This window comes from Canis lupus, chromosome 1 (genome assembly GCF_011100685.1).
Source record: "Canis lupus familiaris isolate Mischka breed German Shepherd chromosome 1, alternate assembly UU_Cfam_GSD_1.0, whole genome shotgun sequence".
In the NCBI taxonomy this organism is placed as follows: Eukaryota; Metazoa; Chordata; class Mammalia; order Carnivora; family Canidae; genus Canis; species Canis lupus.
The window spans coordinates 28,200,036-28,223,745 of record NC_049222.1 but is presented as its reverse complement, the minus strand read 5'-3'; the positions used below and the strand labels follow the sequence as shown (position 1 = coordinate 28,223,745).

The following is a 23,710-nucleotide window of genomic DNA, read 5'->3' as shown; positions in this document are numbered from 1 at the left end:
GTTAAGCAACCAACCCTTGGTTTCATTCAGCTCAGGTCACGATCTCAGGGTTGTGAGATAGAGCCCTGCGACAGGGAGTCTGCTGGAGATGCTCTCCCTCTCCCTCTGCCCCTCGCCCTTGTGCGTGCATGCACTCTCTCTCTCTCTAATAATAAGCATTAAAAAAAAAAAAAGGCTATCTAAGGTTATCTAAAAGTCCAAGCAGCTGAGCACAGCACAGACTTCCATGATCTGTCCTCTGCTGCTTCTCCATTTTGTAATTCATGTGGAGATCCTTTTCACATTACAGCAGGACTGCATACTTCCCTCCAAGCATCATTGCTACTTCAAGCCCTTGGGTTGTACTCTCGACTTGAAAACACTCTCTTCTACACCATGCCTTTGCCAAATATTGCCGTTCAGGTTTCATCTCAAATGTCACATGCCCCAAGATTCCTTTTCTCATTACTAACGGTGGGTTAGTGACCACCTCACTGTGTTCTCATAGTGTCCTAAAAATAATGTCTATCAAAACACTTAGCACCTGACATTAAAACTGATAGTCTATTGACCAATGTATTTAATTATATTATCTTACTAGTTATTTAACATTCACTATTATATAATCTATTGATCAATGTATTATCTCCTATTTCTGCATGACTGGATAATACTTATAAATCTGTGCTTATGCTCAATATCACAGGATGTTCCCAAGGAATATAATCTTTTTAAAAATTCTAAATAGTGAGCAGGAGTAGGGAATTTATTGAAGGAATCTAAGAAAATGTCATTTGTCTTTCTATAGCACCTTCATGGTCATAGCCATCTTTTGTCTCTTTTCATTGTCTTCCCTTTCTCACACTCCCTCTTTTCTTTTTTTCTGGCTCATTTTTGTCTTCTTCCCTGCCTGACATTAGCCAGTGGCATTCACTGAATTCAACATTAAACATTAAAATCGGGATCCCTGGGTGGCGCAGCGGTTTGGCGCCTGCCTTTGGCCCAGGGCGCGATCCTGGATACCCGGGATCGAATCCCACGTCAGGCTCCCTGCATGGAGCCTGCTTCTCCCTCTGCCTGTGTCTCTGCCTCTCTCTCTCTCTGTGTGACTATCATAAATAAAATTTTAAAAAAAATAAAAAAATAAAAAAAAAAACATTAAAACCATGACTGATCACTATCTAAGTGTGCTCCCAAAGCCAGGGACTCCGAGATGGAGGACCCATCCAGGCAAGGACTTCGACTCAAGCTCCCAGGGGCATTCCCAGCAACACTTTATTTACATCAAAACACAATCTTAAAATGTGGATAGAGCCTTCCTTTTATGTCTTTAACATTTTGTATTGAGGCAAATCATCCAGAAGATTAAATCTGATTTGCATAATATTTTGCATTCCCATTCATCTGAGGGTAAAAACCCTTCGGAAAGCTCCTAAAATTTGTATATATCTGAACCTTGTGGCCTGTAAATCTGATAACCCGACCACTCTTTTCTTAAAATTTCAGGTAGTTTTCTGAGAGAAATGACTCCTCAATTCATAAAAGTCCACACAATGTTGCTAAGTCTGAGCAACTTCCCTTAAGTACTCAGCTTCGTGTTATCTGTTTTCAGGCCTCTAAGTGAATCCAGTCATTTTCATCACCCATATTTTTATCATGTAAAAAAACCCTAAGTGCTTCAAACAACGCTTTGTTCGACAAGCAAGCCTGATACCCAGCCCAGCCATGTTTACCTAAAAAATCTCAGGAGCTGCCAGGAGACCTAGGGCAGGGGGGCAGGAGTCACACACAGACCCGGCTGCCTGGAATGTGGGGTGGGGGCACATCTTTTGGCATGGGTCCAGCTAAGGCAGGTCTGCTTGTGGTCATGACACTGTGCACTTGGATTTCTATGTGACTGGTGTTCAGGATGTTGCTGAACACCTTTAACTTTTACTCTTGATGTGCTTTCAACTTTTAATCTTTTCATTCTCCTTAGGATTAGTGTAAGTACTCCTGAGTATAAACAAGAGTCTGGTCAGCTTCTTGAGAATGTGGGCCATTGTGGGTAACCTCACTGTGACAGTCTGTCTACACAGCCAGGAAAATGTGATTTTGACATTGATCCTATTAAATAAATTACTCTTCAGCACTACTGGGTTATTTCGCTCAAAAAATTTGGAACCATTTTAGTAAGCTGTATCCATTAAATTCACAAAACAATTATCATTACTCCCATTCACTTTGTTCTATGTGCAGTCATAATTTATCTGGAAAAAGAAAAGTATTTTTATTATAATTATTCATGATGATAGGCTAATATCAATAATACCATTTGCTGCTCAGAGGCAAGGTACAACAATCCTTGAATGCATTAACTCCTTGAATTTTCAAAATAAACTTAAAAGGTAGATATCGTTATTAATACTCCCATTTAAAACAAAACAAAAACCCTAAAGCTCCAAAAGGTAATGCTCTGTATCTCAGATCACACAGCTTGTAAACTAGGGTATCAGGATTAGATAAGAAAGTTAAACATTTAATACTTTCCAAATATCTAATGCCCTTTGCAAAACAATCTTCAATAAAATAGGTTGCTCAAAAAGGAATCTCGATGTGTGTTGCCTTGGAAATATTCACATCAACCTTTAGCATTTAAGTAAAATGTACTTCCAAATTTCATATGCGACACAGACATTATCCTAGTCCAAGGGCATGACTCATAAAAGACCACCCCCGATACATTTCACACCCTTATGGGAATTGTGTCCTTTGGGGTTGCTTTGAGGGTGAAAGAAACAAATGATATTCCTCCTTGGTGCATCCTCTCTCTGGTCTCCCTTCACGACCCTGGGGAGACAGGGCTGGCCCACTGCGTCCTCATGGCCCAGGGCACAGCTCTTCCATGGGGCCATCTCACTGTACGCATGAATTTGCTGTCTGCATGTCGCGTTGATGATTGATTGATTCTGAGGGCTTACCTCAGTGCATGGCACATAGTAGGCAAATCACAGGTCCAAAGGCTTATTTTCTGTACATCAATAATTTGAGGGTGAATTGTATGTATGTAGGGATGTTACCATATCATGGAAAATACGCAGCGGTATCACACATCACAAATTCCTGTGTATTTTTCTATTTCCTCTAGTAAATTTGTTTCTTCTCTCCTTTTCCCCCACTGCAGGACTCAGCTCTCAGCACTGCCTTTTAAACTCTTACATTTTCTTTATTTACAGTCAAAATTGTTTGCAATACTCCACACCTTCTGGCTTCCAGCTGGTACTTGTATTCAGGTGCAAACAAAAGCAAGACAAACACATATTGCATCTGTACCTTGAAACAGCCTCAACTCCAGGTGGTTGAAAGGACTCCCTGGGGCACCTGAAATTCAGGTGGGGCCTTAGCAGTGTTTCAAGTCCAGCCCACCTGTAATTCCCCTTTCCTCTTTGCTGCGGGGCAGTGTGCAGAACAGATCATTCAAGTTCTATTGGGAGGGCAGCAGTGAGTGGGGGCTGGTTTTCCAAAGTGTGCCCAGCCTTGGCTTCCCTTGAGGTCACAGCCAGAGGACTTCACGTGTCTACCACTGTTTCCCAAAGAGCATTCTCCTCCTGGACTGACAGGGAAAATCCAGTTGCCTATGGTTTTTCTCCTGAACTCCCGTGCTAGGGACAGTCTATGTATGGAGCCAACCCTCTAAGAACCAATGTACTCAGTCCTTGTGGGCCAGGTGGGGGTTCGGACTGTCCCTGTCACTGCTCAGGGTTACCCTGGAGCACCCACGTATGTCAAGGCATGTCAACACTTCCATTACAGGCTCTCCTGCCACTGATTCATAACATCAGCACAAATAATCACCTGGCTTCATCCTGGCAGGAAGAAAAGATCCCAATAGCATAGTTAACAAGGAGGTAATGTGTGCAAGTAGTTACGTATTCGCTAATTGTTTTCTGACTGGGAGAACCAGATACACTGTGGCAACACTGTCTCTAGCCCCACTGCTTTCAAACTTTCCTAAGTGGAAATGGATGTGAATCAAAGAGGAGGAAGGGTTAATTGAGCTACCTAAAAGATGAAGTGGGCTTAAAACAGAGAGGTCTTCTTTTGGTGTTTTACTTGAGTTCCTTTCTGCCAAGACATGAAGAAAGCTCCATAACACCTTACACAACACTTCCCGTTTTCTTAATTCTTCTAAAATTCTTTTCTTTAAGGTTCAGTTTTTAAAATTGGCAAATCAATTAAGAAGGAAGTCCATTTCCTTATGGCACAGCTTAATAAGAGACCCAGGATAAAAACTCCAGTCTTCATTCCCAGGATGATGGGGGGGAGGGGACTATGCAAAACTTCAAAGAAAACCCCTCCCTACACACCCCTCCCCCCTTGCGTGGGTGTTTCCTTCATCCCACTACCACCAGTGTTGGTTTTTATGTGAGCATAATTGTGCTTTTGTCTTGAAGTTGGCTCACCCCTCTACACTCCAGCCTGAGATCCCCTGGCCCTGAGCCCGGGGTGGGGCTTTGCCCTCAGAACTGTAAATAATGGTAATTACCTTTACAAACTTAAATTTTTTTTTCCCCCAAGGCCAAGAATACCCAAAGTCTAGAGCATTCTATATAACCCCTTGTGCGAAAATCTGTTAGCATGAGCATGATAACTAAAAAGAGGACCTTCCTTGTGGATTGACCAAAAGGACAAGAAAACCACCAGCGCTCAGCTGCCCACGGATTGCTCTGGGCTGGGGTGTTCTTTGCTTCCACTGTCGTGGTGACGGAAGTCCAAATAAAAGGAGTAAATATTGAAGTAAAATTTAGGATTTGTTCTCGCTACTCCCACAGAAGATTTTATGAATTGGACTGAAGCAAAAGCACATTCCATATGCCTGCTTAGAAACCCCTGTGGAGAAGAGTTTTGCCGCCGGAATGTCCAAACTGTGTGATTTCTGAGGCATTACTTCCTACAGTATCTCTGCTTGACAGCACCCATTGTTCTGTTAAGTTGACAGACATCCAAGCTTTTGCCTCATTAGATTATCACCATGGTGCCGAGGCTATAATTTCTGCACAATCTTGGTATTTTATTTCATACGCGATCACTAGCAGCTGCGGTCCATCTTCAAGATCAAAACAATTACTGAAAATTCAAATTTTAAAATGCAATTGCTTTTGGCCACACAGTAGACCAAGACTCATAGAGAAGTTTTGATATGTGAATGAGAGAGACTGGCTTCTAGGCCACAGAGTTCCTTTGATTATTTTACTTCCAGATTAACTGGTTTGAGGGTGGAGACCTGAACATCTGGACAGATGCCCTCAACCTAGCATGGCTTCGTTTCAAAGCCCATGTTGAAGCCAAAGACCCAGAGTAGGAAGCTTCCGGGGCATGTGTGATGACTGGAAATTTACTAAGACTCCTGAAGTGTCAGAGTTGTCTGCACATCATTTTTTCCACTCGGAGGTCAAACATTGCTCTATGACCATGGGGGGTAAGGAAGTCATGCTTTGTGCCCATATCATGGTGTGCTCTAGGCATTTAAAGGATTAAGAATGTTCATCTGTGAGGTTTCTGGTGTTGAGACAGGTGATTTATAATACACCTCTCAGAACATGAAGCCATCTGAGCCACAAACCCATCCCTTCATTGACATTCTCTTTCCCTTGGCTCTGGACTGCTGAGGGGTCCACCCTGGGGCTCAGGGGAACTTGTCATGTGGCCTAACAGCCATCCCTGTTTAGGAGCCTCCCTTGCCCTTGGCCTCGTTCCAAACGTTCCAATCTGGTGGAGGTTCTGGGAGCCGCTGGTGCCCCCCCCTGGGTTGGTTCCTGCGTGCGCTGAGCCCTGCAGGCCCCGGGCTCCCTCAAGCCAGCCCCCGCGAGCGCCCGCAGGCCCCAGCTCCTCCCGGGAGGCCGACGCGGCTGCGGGTCAGCGGCCCCTCTGCCACTCACCCCACAGCAGCTCGTCTGGTGGCGAAGGAGAAAAGCTGGGGGCAGTTGTCCCTGGGGGCGGGGGGCGCCCCTCGCAGGACCTCGGGCCGACCCGGCACAGGCCCAGGACAGCTGGCGGCGCGGCCGACTCGCTCGCTCCGTCCACCGAGGGCGGCGCCGTCCACCTCGGGGCACCCCAGGGGCGGGCAGAGGGCCGGGACTTGTTCTCAGCCTTGGAGCGAGCCTCTGGCTCATGTAGGGGACGAAGGGGTTAACTCCTCTGGGTAAAACATTGTCAATCACTGGTGACTGCCACCAGATGAAAAACAAGCTGCACCTGTACACGGCAATTGAGGAGACTCTGGGCAGCTATTTTTCTCTGGTGCTTTGTTCTGCCAGCTGCCTCTGCGCCTTGGATGCAGGTGGAAGCATGGACTTTGCTGTCTATAAAAAAATTTAATGGTGAAGATCAACTTCCGCTTCACCTCCCCAGGGATCAAAGTTTTGGGGCTTTTTTTCTTCCTTGCACTGAAAGACTAGTAGAGCAAAGCTCGGTGCCCACAATGGGTATGTTGTCCAGATGCCCATTCTCCCCAGAAAAGTAGCAGGAGCTCTTTCGTGAGTCATAGGTTTTCTCCCCAATTTGAAGGAAGTAAGGGGAGCAGGGAGATGTCTGCCTTCTCGGGGTGGAGTGAAGCATCTGCTGGAAGGAGGGCCAGCGACGGCAGCTGGGAACCTCATCACTCGCACTGCGTTTCCTCGGGGCCACCATCAGGAGCCGGTGGAGACCACGTGGAAGTGACAGGCTCTGTGCCTGGGAGCAGGAGGGATGCCCTGACAGACACAGGGCCTCATCTCCTGGAAGTGGGGTGTCACAAGTCTAATATCTGGTCAGGTTACTGGCCAAGACAGGATCAGTGGCCGATAAAATGTGTAGGTAGAAAAGAAGCTTCAAAGGCAGACACTCTGGATTAGCTACTACAAGAAACTCCGAATGGCAGACCTCACTGATGACACTGTCCAAGTTGCTGTGTTAATTCAATATTTACTGCCGACCAGGTGCCAGGCACAAGAACTAGCTATTGGATGTACAGAGGAAGTTCTTATGGACTGAATCGTGTCTCCCCAACATTCATACGTTGAGGGACACCTGGATGGCTCAGTGGTTGAGCATCTGCCTTCGGCTCAGGGCATGGTCCTGGGGTCCTGGGATCGAGTCCCACATCAGGCCCCCTGCATGGAGCCTGCTTCTCCCTCTGCCTGTGTCTCTGCCTCTCTCTGTGTGTCTCTTATGAATAAATAAATAAAATCTTTTAAAAAAATCATACATTGAATTCCTAACCCCTAATACATGGAAATGTGACTACAGTTGGAGATGGGGCCTTCAAGGAGGCAAGCCAGTTAAAATGAGGCCATTGAGGTGGATGCTCATCCAGTCTGACCGGTGCCTTTCTGAGAAGAAGATGGCCACCTGAGCCGCCCATTACAGTGGTGACCAAGACGAGGGCCTCACCCTCACCGAGCTTGCACTCTATTGAAGAACTCACAATCTCATGCCCATACAAGCAAAGGAAAAAGAGAGGTGACTTTTAAACCTTGCCTAGGCAGCCAGAGTCAGTAAAAGAACCAGGACCAAGAATTCCAGCTGGAATTTGGATGGATTTTGTTATGGCACATATGGCCATTATCCTTTATTTCTTTTTTTTTTTTTAATTTTTATTTATTTATGATAGTCACACACAGAGAGAAAGAGAGAGAGAGAGGCAGAGACACAGGCAGAGGGAGAAGCAGGCTCCATGCACCGGGAGCCCGACGTGGGATTCGATCCCAGGTCTCCAGGATCAAGCCCTGGGCCAAAGGCAGGTGCCAAACCGCTGTGCCACCCAGGGATCCCTATCCCTTATTTCTAAATTAAGAGTTAAACAGTATTATCGCTCTGCTTCAACATGAGAAAGCAAGAAGTCCTGATCTGATCATGCAGTGGGGGAGGGAGGAAGTCTAACACATCTGACCTAAAAGGTTCAATGCAAAAGAACTGTGTGGCCAAATACACATCACGTGCAGACATATCACAAATATGTGGGCTTAAGCATTACCAGTAGAAGCAGAGGAAATCTGTATATTTTTATAATCACTACACAGTTACTTATTTTAGATTGTTTTCTTGAAAGTTGTTAGTTATTTCTTTTTAACCTCACTGGCCCATACTTACTGCCTCAAAGGAAGCATAACATAAGATAAAAATACAGAAGTTGCTATCCGGAGTTCAACAGGTTAAAAGAGAGCTGAAAATAGCCCCTAGGCATGTCATATGGTTGGCTGACTATTTAATCCTGTGATATGTAAGAGAAATGGAAATGATCTAGTCTGAACATCTACCAACTGTCCAAGAAGCTCTCCTGTTCGAGGGATCTTTGAGCATGGTCACCGGGGGGACGGAGTTCAGTATTCCCAAGGGCGAGAATAAGGTTGTTGTATGCTGACTGGATAAAACTATGACAGAACGCGGAATTCCTGTTGTGCGGATAACACGCTCACTCTATGTTTGGATATTGTGATTCTGCCCAAACAGACAAGAGCCCCTGTTGTATAGAAATGGAAATGGGTAGGGTCTCAGATAAAGGAAGAAGTCATGACTTAAAACTTAGACTCCTATAAAAGCTTCACCACACCACTTAGGGAGGTGTGGAGACCCAAGACTAGAACCCAGAATGAGGACTGGGTGAAAGGGCCTGATGCAGATGACAAAGTAAAATCTCTTTTTTGGTCTTAAGTACAGTTGCCAGGTAAAATTGGAGCTTCCCAGTCAAGTCTGAATGTTAGATAAGCAATTTTTTAGTTATAAATATATCCATGCAACTTCTGGAACATGCAATATTTGGGATGTACTACACTGAAAAATTCTTTGATATGTATCTGGGATTCAAATTTAACTGGGTGTCCTGTATTTTTTGTTTGTTTGTTTGTTTTTTGCTCCTGTGTTTTTATTTGCTAGACCTGGCAATGCAATCTTAATGGCAAATACCAGCTTCCTTGCAGAAAGGAAGTAACATTTGTTCCCTGTTTGTAGTGATGGGCCTAGAGCTGGTTCATGTCATCTGTGAAACTGTACTCATCTTTTGGGGTTCGGTCTGAACCATCTCTCTACATGGTATGTGGTACGAGAAGCACAGTAGGTCTAGAAAGATCAAGAAACCAAACAGTATAAACCCGATAGCTTATCCTTCTTGAGCTCTCTTGGTGTTCTAGACTTTTCTACTCTCTTAGCATCAAATGAAGTATTCTAGAATTCTAGGCTGTCTCAGCTGCTAAGGGGACAAACCTAAGGAAAGGATTTGAGCCATACTACAGCAGAAGTGGTAAAAGCACATCCTAGTACCCCAGGGGACAACAAGTGGTGAAATCAAGGAGACAAAATTGGAGCCATTTGGCCAGCTTCCCCTTCCTACCTGGGAGGCTGTAGCATTTGCTTCCCCAAGTGTGAAGAAATCACACAGAAGGCAGAGGCTCCCTGGTTCTGTTGTAGCTACTCCTTCCATCTCCAGTCAAAGGATTTCTCAATTAGTCAACTGACATTTAGAGAGAACCCACCATGGACCAAGCACAGTTTCAGTCTGGGGATTTAACAGCCTCAGGCATTGCCTGCACCACAGAGAGCCTCTGGCCTCACAGGGATCCCCATGCTACTCTTAGACTCAGCCCTGGCCTGGACCTTGCTGTCCAGCCCACCATCTGCCTGACCTCAAAGAGGCTCATTCAGTTCCTATCTATTGCCCTTCGGTGTGGAGGAACCAAGGAACGCATTATAGACACTCATATTGTGCTTGGATTCCGTTTAATAATTCACATAAGCCCAGAGTTCTTTACTTTCATCCCAGCTTGTTCACCCAGGAGCTCACCCTGCCCCTCACCCGAAGGCCATCCAGTTCATTCCCACAATGCCATGCGTTCCAGGTATATATGAATTGAATAACCATGTCCAGTGTAGCCCCACTCCCTGTCACTATCACATTGCCCTACTTCATGCTCCTCACTGCATTATATGACTATCTGCAATTATTTCCTTTTTTTGTTTGTATGTTTGCTAATTATATCTTCCTAAATTAGAATGAAAGCATCATAAAAGAAGTGAACACATCATTCATTCACCATTGGACCTCCAGAGCCTAGAATAGGACTTGACATTGGTAGGCACTTAACAGTTTATTTAATGGATAAGAATCTGAATGAGGGATGCTGGGTGGCTCAGTGGTTGAGTGTCTGCCTTCGGCCCAGGGCGTGATCCTGGCGTCCCAGGATCAAGTCCTGCATCAGGCTTCCTGCATGGAGCCAGCTTCTGCCTTTGCCTGTGTCTCTACTTCTCTCTGTGTGTGTCTCTCATGAATAAATAAAATCTTATTTATTTATTTATTAGAGAGAGAGAGAGAGAAAGGCAGAGACACAGGCAGAGGGAGAAGCAGGCTCCATGCAGGGAGCCCGACGTGGGACTCGATCCCGGGATCACACCCTGGGCTGAAGGTGGCGCTAAACCGCTGAGCCACCAGGGCTGCCCAAATAAATAAAATCTTAAAAAAAAAAAAAAAAAAAAAGAATCATTGAATAAATGAGGGATCCATCATATCGCTTATTCCAGGCAATCCGTGACATGCATGGGGTGGATCTAACGCACTAGAACCTGGCTGCACTTGGAGGATGTTAACTGTGTCTTGTAAGGATGATGAACACATGCTCAGTTTCCTCAGGGGCACGTCTGGCACTGTGTTTGTCCTCCTTATTGAGGTCAGGGTCACCAGCCGGACACCTGCAGCGGGAGCCTGGGAATCAGCCTTGTCACCTCCTTTTCTATTTTCTTCCCTGTACTTCGAAACTATAAGCAGTATTGTTTTTTCTACTCAGTTGTGAGGACCTAGAAAATGACCTTTCTATCTCCATCCCCACCTCCTCCATGTATACTAGCCAGGGTTCTCCAGAGAAATAGAACTAACAAGGTCAATAGGATGTATGTGTATATATGTGAGCCTGCTTCACTTGCCCTCCCCAAAATTTTTGAGAGAACCCAATACCCTACATTATGTCCCCTTCTAGTTGAAAACCCTAGAGAGGTCACCTCCACTCACCCCACTCCCAGTTTTATTGCCATATAATTGGCATTCAGCACTGTATAAGTTTAAAGCATGGAGCATAATCTCTTGATTTATGTATGTTGTGAAATGAGGCCACAATAAGTTTAGTTAACATCTATCACCTTATATAGATACCAAAAAAAAAAAAAAAAAGAAGAAGAGAAAAGTTATTTTTTCCTTGTGTTGAGAACTTTTGGGATTTACTCTCATGGCAATGTACAAAGATATACAACAGTGTTAACTATAATCACTGTCTTGTGGATTACATTCCCAGGACTTATATATCTTCTATCTGGAAGTTTACATCTTTTGACCACCTTCACTGGGGACCTTAGTCTTTTCTCTTAAAGCCTTCTACTGATTGGATGAGGCCACCCACGTGATGGAGGGTAATCTGTTTCAGTCAAAGATTTAAATGTTAATCACGTCTAAAAAATATCTCCACAGCAACATCTAGAATGTGTTTGACCAAACATTGGCACCATAGCCCAGCCAAGCTGACACATAAAATGAACTGTCACAGATGACTCTGTGCCTCCAACCAATCTCCCCCAGTATGCCTTCAGTATTATAGTGAATGAAAAGCTAAAAACTATTTCTAAGACTCCCTTGCAGCTAGGGTTCTTAACAGGGCTGAAACTAGAGGGATCCAAGAAAGGCACCTCACTCACAAAATTTCAGGTGACATCAAAAAACTTATTCCAGACAAATAATGCTAATGTGATGTTTCTAAAAATTAAAATGTGATGCACTATTACATTATGTATTATAATATTATTATGTTTCCTTTTGCCTTTGGCTCCAACATGGCTTGGCATGTCACAAGCTTCTTAACCTTAATTTGTTTCACCAATAGGATGCACTCATATGAAATCTGGAAAGCAGAAATGACATGGAAGATATCTTGCTATGCTAGTTTCTGTTGGCAAGCACAATTATGCTCCAACACCCAGCCAGGCACTCGCTGCAATTGAGACTGGGCTGAGGCCTGTATGTTTTGCTGTGCAGATGGAGAGGATGCAGCATGGCTCTAGAACCACTGCTTGTGACAGCAGCTCCTATTACAGCTAGGGTTGGCTCTTGCTGAAACTGAGAGTGCTGCATGTGGCCTTCTCACTCCTCTCTTTTCTTATTGAGATGGGGATAAAATTCCCAGGCAGGCCATTTTGCAATGTTATTCATTCCTAGAGGTTGACCTGGAGTCTGCTTCTTCCACCTTTCCAGAAATGTTAGAAAGAACCCAGTTCCCTACATCATGTTTCTTTCTGGTTGAAACACCTAGAAAGGCTGCTGTTTCCTGTGCCTGAACCCCAACCAATGCCATCACCTCTCTTAGATCCATTCCATCCCTCCCAGCCCCACTATCCTGCCCTTATTCAGATCCGCTTTTTAATCTCCCCCACCCCTCTAATATTGTTTTCATTTGACCTTCAACTCACCCCCTTTACACATTTCTTTTTCTGCATTCTCTACTCCCCATTCAGAATTGTCCTCTTCCCTGAGGGTCACACTTTGCCATGTAGATTCACCCTGTTGCTAAAGATTTAAGTAACATCAGCACATCTTATGGGAAGTCTGGTGTCAAAAATCCAATATGGAAGGTCTATAGAATTTCTTTAGATTCTCAAGGAGCTTACATTCATCTCTTATCTACAGTCTCCACTGAATTCTTCATTTCTTGATTTTGCACATTCCGTATCCTCTCACAAAGTTTTTTTATGCATAGAAGTTCTTACTGAACACTTACATGCAAAGCAAACTCTTTTTAAAAAGTCCTATATCTTCTCTGCCATGCTGCTCAGCAATTCCAGATTTCATCCTTTCTTGTCTATTTGCTACATCTCCCCAAGAAAGCAAGCAAAATTCTTTATTTTTCCAATTTTCCAGAACACTTCATTTCTTCTCCCCTCTCTGTATAGATTTGGTCCTATTGTTCTACATTCAGTTGGCCAATCAACATTTTCTTCCTATAAAGTGCCATTACTTCTCAAGGAAAACTTCCTCTAGCGCTTAGTTTGGGAATATGAGTTGGTAAGAGCTAAATTACTGCAGATAATTGTATTAAAGTGCTAGAAGTTCATGGGAGCCTCCTGGGAAAAGAGGCAAGAGACGCAGGTGAGAAGAGGAAGGACCAGGAAAATGGCTAGAAGCCAGAACACTCCATAAGGTGGTCTGCCCTGTGAAAATGGGGAAGGGAGGTGGAGAAAGAACTTCCAAGAACAAAAAGTCTGGTGTTCAACAAAAGCCCCACAGATGGAGATTGTGTAGCATCTGAGTCTCTGACAATACTCAGAATTCAACTCTACCACTAACTAGCTCTGTGACCGGTAAATCCCTCAACTTCTTTTACCTTCCTTTCCTTTTTAATAAAATGAAGGTAATAATTGTTTTTTTTTTTAAAGTTTATTTCCTATGATTATTGAAGGATTAAATAAGATAATATATGAAAACCATCTGACAAAACAAGCCAGTTGTCTGGAAATGCTGGCTCTGATGATGACATAAACAACACTGAGCAGATGTTATTATTGCTGCCATGTAAATTGGCATGATCTCCCAGAATCTTCAACTAAAAGTCTGTGAGTTTGTTCCAGAATATTAAAACAACTGAATTCCCCATTCTGGTTGAAGCAGTCATGAAAATATGGGCAGGAAAATCCATAAACTGGCTGAATGCAAGCAGAATCCATTGCTCCTGGACACAAACATGCAAGCTCCTGGGGAAGTAACCAAAGCTTGGGAGTTGACTTTCCTAAGGCTGGGGGGGAGGGAGGGGTCAACTGCACCAGATCTGAAAGGGCAAGGACAACCCAGCTGTCACCTGAGTTAACTGTGCTTTGAGCAGTCACTACAGAGACGCCTGGCCACCCAGGCTGTCCTCTGACACTTGTGGTTGTCACTTGCAGCGCTTCTGTGTTGAGAAGAATTTTGAAGAGTTGCCTAACCTCAACCTGAGCTTGTAGGACCTTGACTGATTAAGGACCCCTGTCTTGACCTGAAGATGTTCCATCCATGTCTAGAGTCTGCAAACTAAAGTCCATGAGCCAAATCCAATCTACCACTTGTTTTTATATGACCCATGAGCTGAGAATACTTTTTATATTTTCAGATGGTTGAGAAATTTTATAAAAGAATATTTCATGGCACATGAAAATGGCACAAAATTCAAATTTCAGTGTTCTTAAAGTTTTGGATTTGGTTAATTTAAAAAGTGGAAAAATACTCTTTCACTTTTGTTATTAGAGTGCCTACATAACATTCTAGATTTTATCACTTGGCCCAGAAAGCCAAGTAAAATATTTGCTATCTGGCCCTTTACAGAAAAAATCTGTCACCCTGCTTTACATAATCCAGAGGAGTCCAAAATATTGCTACACTGTGCCTTCCCCCACTCCCTCTCAAGGCTGTAGTTATTGTTTTTCACTTGGTTTTATCACATAAAAATGGTGGGTGGGAGCCCAAGAGGCCTATGGCTTGATTTCCTTTCTTTTGGTAGAAAATTTCTTTTTTAAATTGTCCCCTTAGTGACAAGTAGGTGGTAAGTCAATACTGCAAGCCCAATTGACTTTTTTTTCTTTTATCAAATGCTAAAAATAAATTAGTAGCTCTCATCCTTCTCTGCTTTAATGACTAAAGGATCAAGTAGAACCACATCATTCTCATGTGAGCCTCTCAGTGTTTCTTCTATTTTCCTGGTGACTGCCAGGTCTACCTTACCTAGCTTTTATTTTTATTTTTTTAAACAAAATAACAACAGCAAAAAAAGATTTCTTATCTGCTCACTACACCCACCCCTCCTCTCTGACTAATTGCAGACACCTGAAAAGGATTTGCTTTCTCAGTAAGATCTAGCACTTGGCTGCAGTAGCTGCCAGATGGGTACATTGTTCTCATGTCTATGGCCTTGCACATCTTCCCTGTTCCCAGAGGGTAGGCACCTTCCCCTTCCCCCTAAAATACTGGGTGCCCTTTCCCCAGAAAAACTGTGTGAACTTTGAATTTTTTCAATGTAATCATTTCCCTGATAATTACATTATAATACCAATGGAGCTTATCTTCATTTCTGATAGCTCTTCAACTGTCACTGACTCCTGAAACTTTTTCTTGCCACCCCCCCTCCCCGCCCCCATCCAGTGCATGGTTAATCATCTGTTAAATGTGTAAGAGCTTGAACGGAGTTGCCTATTTATTTATTTATATTTTATTTTTTAAATATTTTATTTATTTATTCACGAGAGACACAATGAGAGAGAGGCAGAGACACAGGCAGAGGGAGGAGAAGCAGACTCCGTGCAGAGAGCCTGATGCGGGACTCAATCCCAGGTCTCCAGGATCATGCCCTGGGCCCAAGGCCGGTGCCAAACCGCCAAGCCACCCAGGGATCCCAAGGAGTTGCCTTTTTAAAGATTCTTTCGGAGGAGAGAATAAATTCCTTTATAGAGTGAATAATAATACCCTAATTATATGTTCTGGGCATTCTGATTTTCTTGTTCAGATTTTCTTAGGGTTTGCACCTCAGTAATAATATTCCCTCTTCTCTGAAAACTTCTCTCCCGAAGCCTATTTGTTCAATCACCTACCATTTACTTCATTTTTCTTAATTGATTTTACAAAGGCACTGTAAGCTCTTTTTGACAAGTCCAACAAGAGAGTTATAAAGAAAATCACTCTTCCCTCCTTCCTCCAGTCCTGCTCGCTTGGTTAACTAAAGATTGAACTTAGGATTTCCTCCATCCAGTTTGCTACATTCAGATAGACGAAAACAAATATAAGGAGCTGTTTTTTCTAACTTCCACAAAAAGTAGAGGCATATCACTCTGATACATGTGGATCTAACTCATTCTTCTTAGATAGAACTAAGATATTCTTATTGTAGAACTATTGATGATATTCCATTGTAGAACTATTGATGTCTTGGGAAATAGACTTTCAATTCAACAAACATTTACTTTGCACAAAATAAATGCCAGACCCTTTGATAAATGCTGGAGAGAGGAAAATGAACAACATATCATCTTTGATGGGAAAGTCAAGTTCCCATCTGGGAGATTAAACAATTGCATGTGAACATGAAGTGCTACAATAGAGGAGTGTATAGTCATACAGAGATGGAACAGACAACTTGGAGGGAGATTCAAAATATTCTGGAGATAAAAGCAACAGAAAAGGGGGGAAGGCCCAGGCTTAGGGAACAGCATGTGCAAAGCCAGGGAAGCTTGAAGGAGCATGGCACCCACAGGGGAACAGGCTAATTAATGCACAGTGTGGTGCAGCTGGAAAGGGGCAGAATGGTTGGCTGGCACCAAAGTGAATGGACTTGTATATCAAGCTAATCTGGGTTCAACTAGTAGGCTAGGAGTAAAGGGGGGATGTGTAAGGGTTTTAAGCAAGAGAATGGATCCTGTTTTCTGAAAGATGTTTGGAGAGCACCTGCGGATGAATTTGTGAGGAAAGATCAGAGAACAGTAGATGACAAGAAGCAATTGACATAATCTAGTCAAAAGAGGGTGATGGCCTGAGGCAAGGCAGTGGCCAGAGAATGGAGGGCAGAGGATAGGAATTAGCTTTTTGAGGTGACGCCAGTAGGACCTGTGGGTAGACTGAAGGTGTGTCAGTCCAAGAGGGCTTTTAGCTTGGGCAATCAAAGACAGCCCTTGAAGGAAACACAAGGGAGGCAGATCTGCCGAGGAGAGGTGACCACTTCAGTTTTGCACATGCTAAGTTTGAGATGCCTATGAAAACATCTTGGGCTTTTTGAACATTTTCCAAATACATGACAATGATGACCCTCCTAAAGTATTTCATTTAACTCTGTGATTGGTTTTCCCCCTTCACAGAGAAAAAGGAGTGAAATGACTCAGTAGGGTTCCAACCACAGAGTCCAGTGTCAGGAGATGGGAGCTATGCAGCAGCAGGGACTCTACTACCACACTCAGTGCCTCTGAGTGAATTCACAAAGGGCCTCCTCCAGCTGGAAAACTGCAAAATGTGACCCTCTGGGTAGATCAGAAGTAGATGGTATCTTTCCAGTGGGTTGAGGCACACGTGCCAGAAGGCATGGCTAGGACAATAGACTGTGAGTAGGATTCCATGGTGCCACCCCTGGTCAAGCATTTGTGTGCAAGTCCCATTCTGCACATTTATAGGAGAAGCCCCAAAGGTAGCCTGTCCCTAGTGAATATTTCTTCCAGAGTGACCATGGTCACCAATGACCTCTTAATTGCCTAATCTAACCAATATTTGTCATTCTACATCTTACTTCATTCAGTAAACACGCAACATTCCACTCAATGACAAGCACGTGGATGTCAGAGACACTGTAAAGAACAAGACTTGCCCTTAAGATATTCTTGAACCAATAGGGAAATCTGAAGGGACAACCTCCAAATCCCATTAATACAAGATGAATGCTTCCATGCCAATAGATACAAAGTATAGCAGTGTGACAAAAATAAAAGATACTTCGGATGGAGGTATGGAAAGCTTCAGCGACTTTTCCAGGGTAAACGGAAATCTCCAAGATGGACAGGGTTCCCTGAAGGATCTTCCACTGAGGGGAAGCCTGTGGTTGCCAGACACAGTCAGGGGATGGGCTCCATCAGAACCACTCATAAAGCTTTTTAGGGCCCCAACAATGGGGATCTTTGCGACATAAAAAAATCTGACAAGGGAAGGAAAATCACAGAATTTATCCTTGGAGAATACCATTTTTTTCTTTTAAGGACATTCACTATAATTTTTGAAATACAAGACCCAGGAGCTGAGTTAGAGGGGGAGACTGATGCAAACGGCTAAACCACTCTGCAATGAAGGGGTTACAGAGGAAGATGCCTCTAATTCGGGCACCTTCTGGATTGTTCCCAGAGGAAGACCCCCCAATAACAGATGTTTTGGAGGGTTGGAGAGGAGGGAAATTGTCTTATCAGTTTGGGCTGCTGTAACAAATTAGCAGAGAGTGGGTGGCTTAAACAACAACCATTTATTCCTCACAGTTCTTGAGGCCAGCAAGACTGAAAATAAGATGCCAATTCTTTTGCTTCTGGTGAGGGCCTGCTTCCTGTGTGGAGATGGCCACCTTCTTTCTTATCCTCACTTGACACTTGGAAGGACATTAATCCCATCATGTGGCTCCACGTTCCTGACCTCATCTAAATCTAATCAACTCTCAAGACCCAACTCCCATATATATATATTTGTCACATTAGGGGTTAGAGCCTCAACATAGACATTTGAAGGGAACACAAACATCCTGCTGATAGCAGGAAGGAACTTGAAACTGGGGTAGAGAAGGTGAGAGAAGATGGGAAGAAGGCCCTCTGGGGCAGGACATGGGTAAGGTCAGGGCATGGATAAGGTCAGGGAATAAGGATATGACATACCTAGTGATAAGCATCCAGTTACTTCTCTAATGGTGAGAAAGGTCATGTCATTTTAGGAGCCATAGTGTGTGATAGTGAACATTATCTGCTTTCCTATTTTGCACACTCTTTAGTCTTCCTCCAATTTAGGTTTATTAATCCTTAATGAAGTGCAAACTGGTGGTGGTGGTGCCCTGGGGGAAGGAGTGAAAGGGTCCATTGGAACAAAGAAAGGATAGGCAGAGACCAAACAGATCAAGGAAAATGTCCTTGCTCTAGAGTTGCTCTAGAGTTGGGGTAATGAGAAAAAGATTAAACAAGGAAAATCTTGAAACCTTCTTCCCTTCAACTCAGGATACCTCAGAGCCATCTAGGAGGGAAATTAAATTCCTGTGGAAATAATACATTATGGAAGCTTGAGTTCTTTCCTGTGGTTGTAGTTATTTCTCTGAATCCAAAAAGCTGGAGGACTTGAAAAGTGAAATATAAATACCGATTTCCTTTCTGTGTCTACTGGCTCCAAAAAATTCTGATTCCGAAGGTTCGTGGTAGGGTCATGCCCAGATGGCTCTGATGGGTTACTAGACTCAGGGGCGATGGCCATCAGCTTTGGAGACCAGTAGAGTTTCAAGGAGGCGTATTTTGCCTTAGAAAGCTCACCTTGGAGCTGGATGATGGTGGGCTGACGGGGCAGAGGTTGGAGTGGGAGGCTCAGTCAGGAGAACGCACGGGCCACCTGACCCTGGGCCCTCCCCAGGCTTCCTGCGGTGCACACTCTCAGGGCACCTGTCATTTGTCCTGCCATTTTGTCTTACCACTTCCTTCCTCCTAGTGAGCATTCTCCTTGGCATCGAAGTATCTTTCATTTATAATTCCCACTGTTTTTTGCTGAAGGAAAGTAAAACCCAGCATGTTCATCTTTCATCAGCGTGCCACCTCTGGGAGACAAGGACAGAGCCAAGGCCACATGGGCCTAATATCTGAGTCCCAGCTTTGGAATCCTGCTAGCTTCTACCTTTTATATCTTCTTAGAACATCAGGAAATTGCTAAAATAAACGCCCCCTTTTTGCATTAGGCTAGGGTAGGCGTAACTTGAGTTTCAAAAGAGGAGCCTGGCTTCTTCCCCAGGCAAGTACTCCAATATTTCCCTACTTAACAGTAAAAAGCTGAAAAAAAAAATTGGATATTGCTATGCTTACAAAATGACATTTAAGATGTGTACTTAATTACAGCTGAGAACAGGCAAACTGCTTTAGGGGATTTTCTCCCCTTAGAAGTGCGTCTTGTGCTTTTAATTTGAGGGACAAAATGTAACAATTACTGAGCATAATACAATTGTCTCCTGACCCACGCAGCCTCCACCCCGTGCATGGCCCTTTTTAATGTAAATGTGGGCAATACCAGGAAATGCGCAGGACACAGTATTTGTGCTGTCCGGTATCTCCAGTCTGTCTATTTGGAGTCTTAGGTAAATATGCCCCCAGCCACGGAGCACGGCCACATGTGAGTGCTGCAGCCTCTTGTACCAAGTGCCTCCTCCCTATGTTCTGATTAGCATCTCTCAAATCCACTGTAAGGTTGTGGCGTTCGAGAACAAAAGACACTGTACCGGAACTTTAAACAGTAAGTGCCTTACCTGGGAAAAACCATTAATACATCATTCTTTTCCAAACATCAGGCGACTCATATGTAAAGGCTCATCCCACTCTGGTCATGATCACTTTAACACTTCATATATAATATGAAGCTGTATACAGCATAGGCAGTGCATATATAAACGTGGTTTCCTTAATAGTATATAATCCTCTGCTCCCATACAAGGTAATACGTGTATTACATATAAATACATGCCTCATTATTTGAGTGTTACATATCATGCTAACATTAGTACTCATAATAACTATATAGCATTCAAAATGCTAATTGTCATTTTTCAGAGTCCAAGCATTTGTTTTGGGAGAACAAGGCCACAGCTCTTATTGTTCTAACAGTGTGGCCAGCAGCTGGCTTTACCACAATGAGACCCATTGTTGGGTAAATGGAGTCCCTCAGGTGAATGTAATTATGCAAATCCTTCCCTAACTACCAGCACTCTCTTGGCTCTCTCCCCGGTGGCCTCCCACCAGTGGGAACACTGTCACATTTCATTATGGGAGGCCTCACTTGTTTGCTGGGTATCCTCCCCACAGTTTTAGGCCTGATGGCCAGAGAGAACCTGCCACTGGCCCTGCCCCCATAGGCCTTCTAGGCCCACTCAGGAGCTCACCAGAAGACCAGATCCTTTCCATCAACTGACACATTTCTTCACATGAGCCAAATATTGAAAAACATACCTTTAATTCCCCAAGGCGTTGTTTACCCCCGAGTCAAGGCAGGTAAGGCAGGTCTGCACACAGGCAATTCTTTTTTTTTTTTTAATAAAATAATTTTTTATTGGTGTTCAATTTACCAACATACAGAATAACACCCAGTGCTCATCCCGTCAAGTGTGCCCCTCAGTGCCCGTCACCCACTCACCCCCACCCCCCGCCCTCCTCCCCTTCCACCACCCCTAGTTCGTTTCCCAGAGTTGGGAGTCTTTATGTTCTGTCTCCCTTTCTGATATTTCCCACACATTTCTTCTCCCTTCCACACAGGCAATTCTAATGCCAGAGGTGAGAAAGGTAAGATAAGGTAGGATAAGGTCCTTTGCTACAGATGATGGGAGTTATGTGGACACATGGTCAGGTGTTATACAACACACACACACATACACACACACACATATGGTTACTCTTCATTCACTCCAGAACACTAGCTTCCCCAATCCACAGACAAGAGAAAGCTGAGCTATATTGCTTATTTATTAACACAACTGTAGACATACCTAGAAATAGGGAACCTGGACAAAAAGATCTCTTGAAAGTCCTCACCTTTTTAAATTTACATGAGTCACTCAGAGTGCAGGGGTCATTTTTTCTACATTTTTTGGTGATTTCCCACCATCACCAAAATAGAACGCTGCCTATAAGTGGATCCCACCAAGCTGAAACTAACCTCTGTTTACTTTCTAGAACTAGTTCAATGAAATAAGAATGTTGGTTTAGTTATCATATATTAATGAATAATATTTCATTTCTCAACATTCTGTTTGTTGTGCTCCCTGCTGAGTAGTAATTATTGATAAGAGAATGAATGTCAAGTAAAATAGAATAACAGTGAACCAAATAATGATTTTCTGGACATCTAAAGGAGTTTTAAAATGTGGATCCACTAATTACAAAATATATTTACTTTACTTTTTTTTTAAGTAGGCTCCATGCCCAATGTGGAGCCCAACACAAGGCTTGAATTTATGACCATGAGATCAAGAACTGAGCTGGGATCAAGAGTCAGAGGCTTAACTGACTGAGCCACCCAGGTGCTCCCAAAATGTATTTACTTTAAACCTAACTTGATGGAGCACCTGAGTAGCTCAGTCAGTTGGGTGTCTGCCTTTGGCTCAGGTCATGATCTCAGGGTCCTGGGGTCCAGCCCCACATCAGGCTCCCTGATCAGTGAGAAACCTACTTCTTCCTTTCTCTCTCCCTCTGCCTCTTTCCCTGGTTGTACTCTCTCTCTCTCTCAAATAAATAAATAAAATCTTTAATAAATAAACTTAACTTGACCATAAAATCCTCAAAGGTGATCCTCAAAGAATGAGATATTTTAAATCCCGGAGGCTCTGTAAAATATGTAAAACTGTCATTAAATGTATGAAACTGAATTTGGGTTAGCAGAAGGAGAGGGGTCAAATTTAGTGGATGAGAACTCATAATTCAGGGCAAGACCAGGCATGAGGGAAATTAGGAGGGAGGACATTTGCTTGTCCCTTCTGTCACACAAAAACTGTATAACTACTGTGGCAGGCAGTGGGAAGAAGAAAGCTGTGTGGGGGTAAGAGAATAGGGTTCTGTGTATTTTTAAGGTTTTTGGTATCCTGTAGTTCCTTTGTTTATTTGTTTAAGATTTTTTTTTTTATTATTTATTCATGAGAGACACAGAAAGAGAGGCAAAGACACAGGCAGAAGGAGAAGCAGGCTCCATGCAGGGGGCCTGATGCAGGACTTGATTCCAGGACCCTGGGATCACACACTGAACCAAAGGCAGACACTCAACCACTGAGCCATCCAGTTCCATTTTTAAAAAAAAGAAAAAAGATCAGGGCTCTGGTCATAAAACAGTTTTGCATAATCTTCCATAGAAACCTAACGTATCCTAGGTTTAGGTATAAGAAATAGGAACAAATTCATGTATTTGAACCTATTAAAACTATATTCAAGATTTGCCGAAAAGTAATACCTATATCACAAGTAGGAAATATAAACTAAGTTCTCTAACTAAAATGTTTAATCACATCCAAATTATGATAGCTTGAATTCGTCATTGTTTTTAGCTGTGATCTGTTTAGTCCTTTCCACTGGCAATATGCTGTGGCAAGTACTTTATTCATTTGAACATCTTCATTCTTTAAATAATCACATGAGCTAGGAGTTATCTCCATTTTACAGAAGAGGAAACTGAGGCCCAGCTAGATCAAGGAAGAAACATAAACGAGAAAGGAAATGAATCCATCAGAATGAGGTCCAAAGGTGGAGCGGATCCTAGGGCCCCCTGCCTTTCATGGCCTCTTCTCTGATTCTCCCTCGTGGAGACCTTGGCCTCAGTGACTCCACGGACACAGGTTTACAGTCCATGAAGCCGGAATATCAACTGTTGGGATTCTAACTGAAGATGAAGACTTCTCAGCTCTTGCTGGAAAAGCCACCAGTAAAAGCTACCAAGATGCTCTGTCGTGGGCACATTCTGCACTCCCTCCTAGCAGTACCTGGCATGTTGTGACATGTTTACGTGTGGGATAAGGAAAAGAACTAAAATAACGAAAAAACCTACTATTACACAAAATACTGCCTCAGTGAAGCAGACAAGGAGTCCCATCCGATGTTCTGTATATAAAACACAATTTTTTATCTTGTCGACGGATGATGTATATGAATTTTAAACAATCTTGGCCACAGAACTCAGCTGACAGGATCCTTGCCCTGTTCCAGTTTATCGCTCATATCAGTTTCTGTAAGAGAATGCATTCTTTGCCCCGCACCAAATCACATCGGCTGCACAATACAGAATAGCCAGTGACCCCATAGGATTAAGCCAGATCGGCCCTCACAGCATGCTTAGGGCCCCTCGTTATTTATATAGGATTCTTAGTGTTGTAACACTTTGCTAACTATCAGCCACTGCTTTCTCCAGGGCTCCTTTCCAGGGCCGGTGGCACTGCATTCTGGGCAGTCATGGCCATCAAATGTTGTCTCCAGAAAGCTAAGTCAAACC

At 43.5% G+C, this 23,710-nt stretch overlaps 2 protein-coding genes across 3 annotated transcripts in view; one reads left to right on the top strand and one right to left on the bottom strand.

The window, feature by feature from the left end:
• MYB (MYB proto-oncogene, transcription factor) overlaps positions 1 to 23,710 on the bottom strand; it is an 83,737-nt gene that overhangs the window by 1,111 nt on the left and 58,916 nt on the right. The gene's annotated exons all lie outside the window — the stretch shown is intronic.
• Positions 1 to 23,710, top strand: part of AHI1 (Abelson helper integration site 1) — a 233,719-nt gene that overhangs the window by 208,281 nt on the left and 1,728 nt on the right. The window lies entirely within an intron of this gene.